At 40.7% G+C, this 10,515-nt stretch overlaps 1 pseudogene; it reads right to left on the minus strand.

The window, feature by feature from the left end:
• Positions 1–5,992: 5,992 nt before the first annotated feature.
• On the minus strand, positions 5,993–9,873 carry LOC102864588 (annotated as a pseudogene).
• Positions 9,874–10,515: the final 642 nt, after the last annotated feature.

Genomic DNA, 10,515 nt, shown 5'->3' on the forward strand with positions numbered 1-10,515 from the left:
TGTTCTGCATATAGATTGAAAAGATATGGACACAGGATGCATCCCTGATGCACTCCTTTTCTGATTTTTTTAATCATGCAGTGCTTCCTTGCTCTGTTCCGAGGACTGATTCCTGGTCCAAATGTAGGTTTCACATAATCATAATCAAGTGTTCTGGGATTCTCATTTTCCTCAAGATTAGCCACAATTTGTTGTGATCCACAGGTTAAAATACCTTTGCATAGTCAATGAAACACAGATAGACATTCCTCTGGTACTCTTTGTTTTCAGCCAAGATCCATCTGACATCGGCAGTAATGTTTCTAGTGCCACAACCTCTTCTAAACCCAGCTTGTACTTCTGGTAGTTCTCTGTCAATATACCACTCCAGTTGTTTTTGGATAATCATCAGCAGGATTTTGCCTGTGTGATATTGGCTGATAATTTCCACATTCTGTTGTGTCACCTTTTGGGGGACAGGAATAAATATGGATCTCTTCCACTCAGTTGGCCAGGTAGTTGTCCTCCAGATTTCTTGGCACAACCTGGTGAGAATGTCCAGGGCAACATCTCTTTTTGTTTAAATATGTCAATTGGTATTCCATCAATTCCTGGAGCCATGCTTTTTGCCTATCCCTTCAGAGCAGCTTGAACTTCCTCCTTCATCATCAGTGTCTCTTGATCATATGTTGTTTCATAAAATTCTTCCTTGTCAGCCAATTCTTTTTGGTACAGTGACTCTGTGTATTCCTTCCATCTTCTTTTATTGCTTTCTGGATCATTCTGTATTCTGCCCATAGCATCCTTAGGTATTGTAACTCGATGTTTGAATTTGTTCTTCAGTTACTTCAGTTTAAGAAATGTCCAGTTCAGCCCTTTTGATTTTCTGATTCCAGCTCTTTGCAGGAATAATTTTCATTATAATACTTTGCTTTGTTTTCCCATGCTGGCCTTCGAAATCTTCTGACTAACTCCTTAGTATATTGATTTCTTTCCTTTGCTTTGGCTTCTTGGTCCTGCAATATTCAGAGTCTCTTCAGACACCCATCAAACTCTTTTCTTCCTCTTTCATCTTTGTAATGAACTTTTGCATTCTTCCTTCTTTAATTTTAGTTTGAACTTGCTTGAGTAGTTGGTGGTTTGTCCCAAAATCAGCACCTGGCTTAGTTTTCACAGCTGATATTGAGCTGCTCCAATGATTCTTTCCCCAGATGTAATTGATCTGATTCCTGTGCATACCATCAGGTGAAATCCCTGTGTATAGGCTGTGTTTATGTTTCTTATAATAGGTATTTACAATAAATAAATCATTCATTATACAAAAGTCTATCATTCTATCTTCCATTTCATTTCCCTCACCAAATCCATGTTTTCTGACTACCAATCACCTATTTTATTAATATGTCTTGATTGCATATTCTATTGATTTCTGACTGCAAAAAGTTGGAAGATATTATCTATATTCTCATTTTTGGCTCAGGTTGTTGGTGCATATATTCGAATGATAGTAGTATTCACTGGACTTTCTTGTATGCGTGTGGATATCATCCTTTCACTCACAACATTGTATTTCAAGATGGATCTAAAAATGACCTTTTTAACTATGAAAGCAACCCTGTTTTTCCTTATCATTTCATTTCTAGTATAACAGATGATATGATTGTCTGATTCAAAATGTCTCATGCCAACCCATCTCATTTTGCCAATACCTAGTATTCCAATATATATAAATAAATAAGACCTCCAGGAATCAATGGAATACCAATTGAAGTTTCTCAGCAAACAAATGCAGGCTGGATGTGCTCACTAGTGTATGCCAAAAAATTTGCAAGAAAGACCTGGCATACTGGCTGGAAGAGAACCATATTTGTTCCCATTTAAAAAAACAAAACAAAACAAAAACTAAGAACTCCAATAGAATGCAGAAATTACAAAATAATAGCTTTAAAAAAACAAAATAATAGCTTTAATATGTTGTTGTTGTTGTTGTTACTAAGTGCTGTCAAGTCGAGCATGACTAATAGTGACCTTATGAACAAAAGACCTGTATCCTATAACTCTTATCATTTCTCTAAGTTCATAGAGTTTCTGGAAGCAAGTTGTTTAGGAAGTGGATGCCACTTCTGCTTTCAAGCCTGTTTTAATCTTGAAACACCACCAAACACTGTCCAGAATGGGTGACTAGTATGGAATTTGACACACTAGTGGCACAGCATTCAGTATCACAGCAAGCCAAAGTTATCTCAGTAGAGCAAATTGACAAGCCAGTGCTGTACCACTTAAAATAATAGTCATTCTAAACACAAATAGTCTGCATCCAACCCTCAACTAAAACAAGAACAATCCACCTTTCAAAACCCAAATATCCAACAGCTTCACACAGGAGCCTCCAAAGTGAAGACTCACTCTGGATACATTCAATACCCAGGCCCATGCCCCAGGCCCTGATTAGCTCTTGTACAAGAGACTTCCAGCCAACAGCTTGTTGTTAGGCAAATCCAATCAGCCCAAACAGTCCACACCCAACCCTCAACAAACAAAACAAGAAGAACCCACCTTTCAAAATCTAAAATCCAAAGGCTTCGCACAGGAGCCACCAAAGTGAAATCTTGCTAAAGTTACTTAAAAATAGCTAGAATAGTCAGTACATCAACAGAGACCCACCAGAAATTCAAGCTGAATTCAGAGGTCATGGAACAAGGCATATAATTGCTGATGTCAGGTGGATCTTAGATAAAACATAGAATATAAGAAAGATGTTTGTGTTTCCTCAATTATATAAAGACATTTGACTCCATGGAGCATAACAATTATTGAGAAGAATAGAACATCCAGAAAACTTAATCATGCATATGTGAAATCTATACATGGACCAAATAAGAAGTTGTCTGAACAGAACAAGGGGATACTATTACTACATGCTTTAAAATAAGGGAAGGTGTATCTCACGGTTATATCCTTTCTCTATACCTTTTCAGTCTGTTTGCTGAGCAAATCATTTAATAAGTTGGAATGTATAAAGAATGTGGCATCAGGATTGGAGGAAGACTCATCTACAGCTTGCATTATGCAAATTACACAATTAAGAGACATCTGTATTTCATTGCCAATTTCATCTTACAAACATCCTACAAAAAACAGAATTCTACTATTCTGTTTAATAAAACAAAAATAATTAAATTCATTAACATTGGGGAAATATATTTTAATTCTATTATCTGAGAAGATCCTCTGAGAGGGGAAATGTTTTATTTAACATAAAATCAATAAATCACTTTTAATAATGAAGAGCATGAGCTCTGGAGTCAGAATTCCTGGATTCAACTCTTTGTTTTACTATTATTATATCCAAAAAGCCCCTTGGGGCAGGTACCTTTAGTGCTCTGAGTCTTAATTCCCTCATCTGAAGCATCTTTCTCATAGAGTTGGCAAGGACTAAGTGAAATGTACACAAGCTATTAGAATACTTTCTGGCATATAGTTTGCTATTGTTATTATTATTGTTATCACAACTGTATCTTTAGAGTTAGCAGTGCAACTCACTACAGACTACACCCCCAGAGCTCCCTATTACTGTTTACTTAGTCTATAGACACATCTATGTCACTCAGCATGAAGCTCAGGTTGCATAATCCAGAGTGAGTTGTGCTGCTAACACAAAGGCCACACCTCTCCAACAATTAGAATCCATCAGAAAGAGGGGCAATCTTTTGTGTGAATTATAGCCTCAGAAAACCAATGGACTCGATTCTGACTCATGGCAATGTGCATAGGAGAGAGATGTAATTTAACAGCATAGACTGACAAAAGAACAAACAGGTCTGTTCTGGAGAAAGTGGAAAAACATTGCTCCTTAGAAGCAAAGATTTTGAAACTCCATCTCATATACTTTGGGCATGTTTTCAGGAGGGGCCAGTCATTGAAGAAGGGCATTAAGCTTGGAAGGGTAGAGGGTCAGCACAAAAGAAGATGATCCTGGATGAGATAGACTGACATATTGATGATGGCAATGGGGTTAAATTGTTGGAGATGGTGAGGTTGCCTCTGGATAGGGCAAGGTTCAGAGATGTTTTTCATAGGGTCTCTATGAGTCAGAGTCGACTCAAAGGCACATAACAAAACTACATCTATGAAAACTGGTTATTTGATTTAGATTAAATAACTGGTTATTTAGATTTGAAAACAAGAAAAGTGTACGATTATTTTAAAAAATAAATAAATACATATGGTTTTCAATATTATATACTTATAAAAGAAATCTAGGGTCATATTTTCTCAGTTAAAGAACAGAATAGGCTGAGTGAGAAGAAGGATGGTAACAGGCGGAGAAATCAGCTGGAAAAGGCAACAGTTGTAATTTGTTGACTGAGCAGCTTGGGCACCTCTTTTATTTGGCCTCTAGGATGGAAAGCTATTATGATGATACAGCTAAGCAACCATGCAAAAAAGTATAATTATCATGAAGCTGCCATCAATTCTGTGCTTGCCAAAGCTGTTTCTAGGACTCCTCTGGTACTTGGCCCAAGGGTTTCCAAGACACAAATAAGCTCGAGCAGCACCAGAGTGGTGATAACTGACAGATGCAGTACAAGTGGCTCATCTCTGTGACAACAGTCCTGGCATCCATCCACACTCGAGCTAGCCAACTATGAAGGAAAAAAAAGACAAGTTGCAAAAGTCATAAAACAAGCTGATCAGTTATCAAATAAATAGATTGAAAGATTAAAATGTGTTACTGTGCAAAGAAAATGAGCAATATGTAAAATATGCTATTGTAGTAATAAAAATGGCTGGAATGGCACATAGTTAGAGAACTACCAGAAACTCAAGCTGTATTCAGAAGAGGCTGTGGCACAAGGGATATCACTGTTAATATCAGATGGATCTTGGATGAAAGCAGAGAATGCCATAAAGGTGCTTATCTTTGTTTTATTGATTATGCAAAGGTTTGCTGATTATGTGTGGATTATGAAAAATTATGGCTAACATTGAGAAGAAAGGGAACCCCAGAACATTTTATCCTGCTTGTGAAAAACCTGTACCTAGACCAAGAAGCTATTGTGCAAACTGAACAAGGGAACACTGCATGGTTTAAAATTAAGAAAAGTGTGTATCAAGACTGTACCCTTTCTCCATACTTATTCAATCTGTATGTTAAGCAAATAATTTGAGAAACTGGACACTATGAAAAAGAATGTGGCATCAAGATTGGAGAAAGACTCATCAATAACCTGAGTTATACAGATGGTGTAACTTTGCTTGTTAAAAATGAAAAGGACTTGCTGTGATGGTAAACACTGTGACACTAGTGTGTCAAATGCGACAGTGGCTAACCATGGTGGACAGTGTTTGGTGGTGCTCTCAAATTAAAACAAACTTGGAAGCAGGAATGGCATTCACTTCCTAAACAGCTTGCCTCCAGAAACTGAACATACATAAAATATTTTGTAAGTACAAGCACTTGGCTCCCACCATTGCATAGAGTGATTTTGTCTGCAGCTGCCTTCTGAGACAGGTTTTGTTATCCTCATTGATATAATGGATGAAGAAAATGAAACCAGGGGAAGTGGATAAGGCCTTGAAATATACATAAACAGATTACTGGATGTTCTGTCTAACCTTTACCAGACTATCGGTGTTTCTCATATTTATTCGAGCTATTTTACTACTAAAAGTTGTAGAAACCTGACAGTTGAGGGAACAATTTGAAAACAGAAATGCACGGGGTCCTGAGTGTTCATCTTTGTATCCTTTCTTGGCATCTATGCTTCTGTTCTTACCATGGGTCCACTCACAAAAGTTAGGACCAGAAAAGTCCTCAGAAACCATGTTGTCCAGCTCTCTCCCTCTACGGATGAGGTCCAGAGGAGGTGAATGACTGACTGGAGGTCACACAGCAAGTTGGAGGAGGGTCCAGTGGAAGAGAATGATCTTTCCACTGTAGAGCTTGTTCTGGGACTGCATGCAGTCCATCTGCTGAGTCAGAGCGATGATGCTGTGTCTTCTTTACCATTTACTCCTTGCTGCTTAACCTGAGACAGCCTTCCAAAGGGCCATCCTGGAAAATGTTTGGTCTCTGGCCTGTTTTCGGACACCACTGTTCTGGTGATGAGGACTCTTTGGGGAGAGGATGTCTGATTCCTAGGCTGAAGAGACACAGATGTTGCCCTACCTCGGATGCAGAGGTTGCAGAAGGAGATGGAGCCATAGGGATGCAGATCTGCTGCAGGAGAGGGTCCTGAGATGTCTGCATCTCCCATGGGGGGAATGGAGAGAGGGTGACTTGCGCAGGGAGCCAGGCAGTAGCCAGCTGGTTTTGAACAAGTGGATAACAATTGATGGGTGGGGCCAACCTGGGCAGAACCACAGATGTCCGAAGAGGGGCCACAGCATGCAAATTTGTCACTGGGGCCAAGTTGGTCTCACTCAGTGGCTGCAGAGTGTTCAGGCTGCCCAGCTTCTGCTTTTGCCACTTGGCTCTCTGGTTCTGGAACCAGATCTGAACAGGAGATTCGGGGAGGTTGATCCTGGCTGCTACCTGGTTGCAGACATGGACATCTGGGTAGTGGGTGAAATGAAACATCTTCTCCAGCTCATTCAGCTGCTCTGTGGTAAGGTGGTTCAGACCCTCCACTTGTTCTTTGTCTCCTCCTGGGCTGGGTGCTTCATGGGCTTCTCCAGCCTGGTCTCTGTTGCTGCTGCTAGCCAAGAACTCTCTCCCCCTGCCCCTTTGATCCTGACCCCATCGCTCCCCTCGGTGGGTCACTTTAGGATCTCTTCTATGGAGAAGGACAAGCCTAGCATCTTGGGGGCCTCACAGCATTCCATGCTCTTTCTCTTCATCTCCCTGTGGAGAGCAGGCCCCACTGTGGCCCTCTCTGTGGGTCCTGAGAGGAGGGCTGGTGAGGGAGGAAGTGAGGGAGTGTGTGTTCCAAAAGGTGCTCCCCAGATGAGTGTTATACTACTTAGAAGAATGTTTGACTGAAAACAAAGCAGCCCCAAACTGGCAACCAAATGCCTTTTTTAAATACAAGGCCAAATCCAATCAGCTCAAACCCAGTTACAAGCAACAGACCACACCTAAGCCTCAACCAAAACAGAAAACACACCTTTGTAGATATCAGAAGTTATTCTTGATTGTTTCTTCAACTCCTCTAAAACTCAAGTGAAGAGTCTATATCTGGAAAGTGTTTACAGATTCAGTAATATTTCTTTAAAACCCATTGAAGTTTTAGAGTTCAATTATTAGAAATGTTGAACAAACAGGTAAGTGGGCAAGGAGCAGGAATAAATGAGTTATAGAAAGATGACAAATGAATATTTAGTCTGTGAAAATATTATCAACTTTATTCATAATAAAATATGTAAATAAAACAAAAACGTGAAAAGGACTTGAAGCATTTGATGCAGAAGAACAAACCACTACAGCATTAAGTATGGATTAAATCTCAAAATTAAGAAAACTTTCACCACTGAAACAACAGGCAACACTGTGATAAATGGAGAAAAGACTGATGCTATAAATTATTTCATTTTACTAGGCTGCACAATCAATACCTGTAGTATCAGCAGTCAAGAAATAAAAAGCTTTTCTAGAGTTCCAAGAAAATGTTGTATTGGGAAAACTTGCTGTCGAGGACTTCTCCAACATGCTAAAAAGAAAGGATATCAGTTTAAAGAATAAGGTACAACTGGCCCAAGCCATGATATTTTCAATTGCTTCATATGCATGTTAAAGTTGGACAATAAACAAAGATGACAAAAGAATAATTGATGCCTTTGAGCTGTGGTGTTGGAGAAGAGTTCTGACTACCCATAGACTGTCAAAAGAACAAACAAGTCTGTCTTGAGGAAGTTATGGCAAGGGTGCTCATAGAAGCAAAGATGGTAAAACTGTCTCACATACAACAAGCATGGTGTCAGAAATAGTCAGTCCTTGGAAAAGAACATCATGTTGGGAAAGGTGGAGGGTCAGAGAAAGAGAGGAAGACCCCCAATAAAATGGATTGACACAGTGACTGTAACAATGGGCTCAAGCATATGAGAATAATGAGGATGACAAATGATAGGGCAGGGTTCAGAACTGTTGTTCATAGGGTCACTATGAGTATTGGTGACTCTCTGGCACCTAACAATATTGTACAAAGAACTTAAATTCCAGAATTTAAAGTTAAGAAAAGAGAAAATAGATCTCTCTTCAAAGCAAGCTCTCTTAATCTGTTGAAGTTTTATCTAAAATAGTATGCTGTTTTCTTTCTAGCATACATTGTACTGTTGTTGTTGTCATATACCATTGAGTTGCGAGTTTTCAGAGGCAGTTAATCGCACTGGAGGAGACTGTCCATCTTTCTTCTGTGGAGTAGCTGGTGGTTTTGAACTGTGTGCCTTTGGGATTGTAGTACAGTTTCTTACCACTAGGCCACCAGAGCTCCGTAGGATACATTATTGTTCTTATTACTGTTGTTGTTGTCGTTATGTGCCAAGTTTCCTGTGACTCAAAGGGACCCGATGTACAACAGCCCTAAGCCCTGTTCTATCCTGTGCCAGTCTTATTGTCTCTGACACACCTATCCCCATTATTCCTATCACTGAATCAATCCATCTCATTGAGGGTCTTTCTCTCCTGCATTGTCCCTCCACCTTCCCAAAGATGACGTCCCTCTGCAAGGACTGATCCGGCTTGCAACATATTCAAAGTATGTCAGACGAAGCTTCAGAATCCTTGCCTCCAAGGAGCAGCCTGGTTTAACCCTCTCTTGCTGCAGAAGGTCAAGGACTGCAGCCTTCAATGTGGATTTAAGCTCACCATCAAGAAAACAAATATTCTCACCACTGGACCAATTGGCAGCAATTTCAATGGTGAAGAGATTGAGATAATTAATAGTTTTAAAGATAGTTAATAGTTTTAGTTCGCTTGGCTCCACAGTCACCATTCTTTTACTGGCAGCCAGGAAATCAAGAGATGAATTGCATTGGGAAAGTCAGCTGTGAGGGACCTCTCAAGAGTACTGAAGAGCAACAATGTCAGCCTGGAGACTAAGGTGTGCCTGATCCGGGCTATGGTCTTCGCAATTACATGCTATGCTTAGGAGAGTTGGACAGTGAATAGGGTTGATAGAAAGAAAATTGATGCTTTTGAGCTGTGGTGCTGGAGAAGAGTGTTGAATATACCATGGACTGCTAGGAGAACAAACAGCTTTGTTCTGGAGAGGGTGAAGCCAGAGTGCTCCTTGGAGTCAAGGATTCTGAAGTTTCATCTGACATATTTTGGGCATGTTGCAAGGAGGGACCAGTCCTTGCAGAGGCACATCATGTTTGTGAGAGTGGTGGGACAGCACAGGAAAAGAAGACCCTCAATGAGACGGATCGATTCTATGATTGGGGTGGTGGGAGTGAGTGTGTTGGAGACAGTGAGGTTGGCACAGGATAGAACAGGGTTTAGGGCTCTTGTAAATAGGGTTGCTATGAGTTGCAAGCAACTCGATGGCACATAACAACAACAACAGGAAGAAACCATTCTCTTAGCAGTCCATTATATTGAGTACTCTTCTCCAGCACCACAGGTTAAAGGCATCAATTCCATTGAAATAGATAGCAAGTACAGCATATGTGAGGATCTAAGTGGGGGAGCAGAGGGGTGGGGATAGGGGTTAATCATGGGGGGGGTCACACAATTTTATGAGGAGAGGGGGTGAGTGGGGAAGGTGGGGGGATTGTGTGTGAGTGGCAATGTGTACAATCTTCGTAGGTAAACCAGGGTAAAATTATTTAAAAAAAAAAAGAATTGCAAAGAAAAAAAGTAAAATGGTTTCCTGTCTGCTACCATTGCAGGTACCGACTACAGTTCCCAGAGGTACCAACTACAGTTCCCATAAGTCTGTGGGGAAACGCCATCTTTGTAAACTTGGACTTTGCTGGGAGATCTGCAAGGACAGCAGAGGCAGATCCAGGCCAGAGCTTGTGACCCAGACACCCCACACCCATTTAGGCCCGAGACAATCATATTTGCCGCATCTATAAAATTTATCAACCTCCCCTAAAATACTCATGTACCATTGGGGATTAAGTTACGTGGGAAATCAAACTGGTTTCTGGCCTGAGTACGTAGGGCCCACTAACTCAAACAACAGGGAGATCTTGAGCATCTCCAAAGACTGGGGAAGCTATTCCAGAAAGGGAACAACAGACTTCTTCCTTCATTATTTGGGTTCTCCTGAGGCCCTCCCCACGTGTATCAGTGTGCGCTTCATCCCTCCCCACTCACGTGAGCATTGGAGTGTGCACGCACCCTCCACGCATTTACTCTTGTTTCTGCTCAACCTTCTTCTGGAGCAGTGACGTCAAATCAAAAACCAGCTACCACCCCAGACATGAAGAACTCTGCCACACCAATGGCCCATAGAAAGCAGAGTGCTTCACTTGTCCCACCAGCCCAAAGCAAGATATCAACCCCCAAAGAAGACACAGTAGCAACGGATTTCCTGGAGCCAGAAAGCCTGATTGATCTTTCTGATAGTGATTTTAAAAGAACAATGA

Source organism: Elephantulus edwardii, unplaced genomic scaffold, assembly GCF_000299155.1.
Source record: "Elephantulus edwardii isolate Elephantulus edwardi_28Jun2011 unplaced genomic scaffold, EleEdw1.0 scaffold00059, whole genome shotgun sequence".
NCBI classification, from domain to species: domain Eukaryota; kingdom Metazoa; phylum Chordata; class Mammalia; order Macroscelidea; family Macroscelididae; genus Elephantulus; species Elephantulus edwardii.